At 42.3% G+C, this 2,990-nt stretch overlaps 1 protein-coding gene across 1 annotated transcript in view; it reads right to left on the reverse strand.

Annotated features, from left to right (window-relative positions):
* The window catches only part of LOC106820986, a 39,710-nt gene extending 37,204 nt beyond the window's left edge, over positions 1 to 2,506 (reverse strand). The window contains exons 1-4 of the mRNA XM_014825604.1: positions 2,287 to 2,506; positions 1,797 to 1,944; positions 1,601 to 1,668; positions 1,017 to 1,141 (exon numbers count right to left, since the gene is read on the reverse strand). The gene's annotated coding sequence lies outside the window, so the exon portion shown is untranslated. The remainder of the gene's footprint in view (positions 1 to 1,016; positions 1,142 to 1,600; positions 1,669 to 1,796; positions 1,945 to 2,286) is intronic.
* Between the last annotated feature and the right edge of the window lie 484 nt (positions 2,507 to 2,990).

The following is a 2,990-nucleotide window of genomic DNA, read 5'->3' on the forward strand; positions in this document are numbered from 1 at the left end:
ATTATATAATTTGTCGTCACGCGATTATGAGAAACTACGTATGATAATTAATTTCAAAAAAACGAAAAAATATGATAAAAACTATTGGCGGAGGACGCCGGAGGTACTTGCAGTAGTGAGTGTAGCAACTGTAGCTTGGGTGCTGGTTATATCCGGTGGGAGCATCAATAGCAGTAGCATTATTAGTCGTAGCCACAGAATAGTAATCGCAGTAGCGAGAGCAGCAGCAGTAGCAGCAGTAGCAGTAGCAGTTGCAGTCGCAGTCGCAGTAGCAGTAGCAGTAGCAGTAGCAGTAGCAGTAGCAGTAGCAGTAGCGGTAGTAGTAGAGGTAGCAATAGCGGTAGCAATAGCGGTAGCGGTAGCAGTAGCATTATTAGTCGTAGCAAGAGCGGCAGCAGTAGCAGCAGTAGCAGCAGTAGCAGTAGCAGTTGCAGTCGCAGTAGCAGTGACAGTAGCAGTAGCAGTAGCAGTAGCGGTAGCAGTAGCGGTAGCAGTAGCGGTAGCAGTAGCGGTAGTAGTAGAGGTAGCAATAGCGGTAGCGGTAGCAGTAGCAGTAGCAGTAGCAGTAGCAGTAGCAGTAGCAGTAGCAGTAGCAGTAGCAGTAGCAGTAGCAGTAGTGGTAGTAGTAGCGGTAGCAATAGCGGTAGCAAGAGCGGTAGCAGTAGCAGTAGCAGTAGCAGTAGAGGTAGCAATAGCGGTAGCAATAGCGGTAGCAGTAGCAGTAGCAGTAGCGGTAGTAGTAGAGGTAGCAGTAGCAGTAGCAGTAGCAGTAGCAGTAGCAGTAGCAGTAGCAGTAGCAATAGCAGTAGCAGTAGCAGTAGCAGTAGCGGTAGTAGTAGAGGTAGCAGTAGCAGTAGCAGTAGCAGTAGCAGTAGCAGTAGCAGTAGCAATAGCAGTAGCAGTAGCAGTAGCAGTAGCGGTAGTAGTAGCGGTAGCAATAGCGGTAGCAGTAGCCGTAGCGGTAGCCGTAGCGGTAGCTGTAGCCGTATTCACCACTATTCACTTGGTATTTTTACCATATTCGCTGGTGTTCGTTTGCTCAGGACAGATAGTAGTGAGAGTTGCAAGCCCTTTCCACCTATAAGTGTTGAAGGCCAACACCTTTCTTTAGCTGGTACCACGAGGGCCTCGGAACATGAATCTAGACGGGTATAAAAGACTCAGTATAGGCTCACAATAACTACGTAGTGATGGTGTACTACGTGTATTGGATTCTTGGGCTCAGGTACACTTTAAACACATGGGCATGCATCATCCTCATCGTGGTCGTCCTCGTCGTCGTCGTCGACGTCATCATCATCATCATCGTCAATATCATCATCATCATCATCATCATTATCATAATCAACACCGCCACAACTACCGTAACTCTTAAATCTTAACTCCTGCTTCTAACTTTAATGACTGCTAATCCTATCCATAATTATTTCCATAGCCTTCACCTAACCCTAACCCGATCATCACGACTGCATTATTACCCTGATGTACGTTACATATTACATTATTAAAGACATTGGCAATCGTACGTTACATGCGGATGGCATCGTACTCTGCGAAAGATCACGCAGTCTCCGTTACTATAAAATAGGGAAACGAGCACCTTTGGACTCAGACTCTGTAAGTGATGGCACTGATTGCATCCGTTGAAAGGGGCGCTTTCCATCGTGCCTAAAATAAACACAACGATAATACCTTTACAGAACGTCTCTCCACACATTACAAGCCAAGTCAGGGTATGTATGTATGAGGTTATAATCATAGTCATTTAGCATCGCTGTGTGTAGTTTAGAACTCACGTGTAAAGGTATTCTATTACACCATTGCCTGGTGCGCCATTCAATGTCAAATGAGCTAGTTGCTCATGAATTTTCACGTTCCATTCTTTATCGGGATAGATCTGCTGATCCAGTGTGCACTTAACGGTTACTGAGCAGTACACACCCTCTGAAAACAGCATAGGAAAGTATCAATAATTATCACCTTCTGAAAGCCTGCTGTAATGTCACTAAACAACGATTATGATGTACCGAAATCGGCGCGATTATATTAGAATGGACTTTATTAGATACCTAATACTCTTTCTATAATCTAAATTAAATTTACTTTGGTTACAAACTATATAGACATATAACTCGCAAACATTTAACTGTCCTTACAACTTTATCAGTGCGATCCATTACACTGTTTCTGTTAAATTAGAGTTGAAGTTTTAGATTAACCCCATACATCCGCGCGAAATCAATTACTCGCAATTGGTAGCGACTACTCTGTGATCGGTATCCCCACCTGCATTAAACGAGAAGGAGAAATTCGTGGGGTGGTGTCCGTCTTCACCGATGCGGAGACAAATGGGAGATCGCTGGCAGTTATTTGATTCTGGTTGACACTCGGAAATATGACGTAACCCACCAGCAGGCTGTAAATATGCGTAAAATATTATGTGTAAATTATGTGTTAGGTGTTTATCACATAACATGATAATATTTACATTACACGTTACACGTTACACGTTACACACGTTACACACGTAACACACTTAACACACTTAACACACATAACACACATAACACACATAACACACATAACACACTTAACACACTTAACACACTTAACACACTTAACACACTTAACACACTTAACACACATAACACACATAACACACATAACACACATAACACACTTAACACACTTAGCACACTTAGCACACTAAACACACATAACACACATAACACACTTAACACACATAACACACATAACACACATAACACACATAACACACATAACACACATAACACACATAACACACATAACACACTTAACACACTTAACACACTTAACACACTTAACACACATAACACACATAACACACATAACACACTTAACACACTTAACACACTTAACACACATAACACACATAACACACATAACACACATAACACACATAACACACATAACACACATAACACACATAACACACATAACACACATAA

This window comes from Priapulus caudatus, unplaced genomic scaffold (genome assembly GCF_000485595.1).
Source record: "Priapulus caudatus unplaced genomic scaffold, Priapulus_caudatus-5.0.1 Scaffold55, whole genome shotgun sequence".
Lineage (NCBI taxonomy): Eukaryota > Metazoa > Priapulida > Priapulimorpha > Priapulimorphida > Priapulidae > Priapulus > Priapulus caudatus.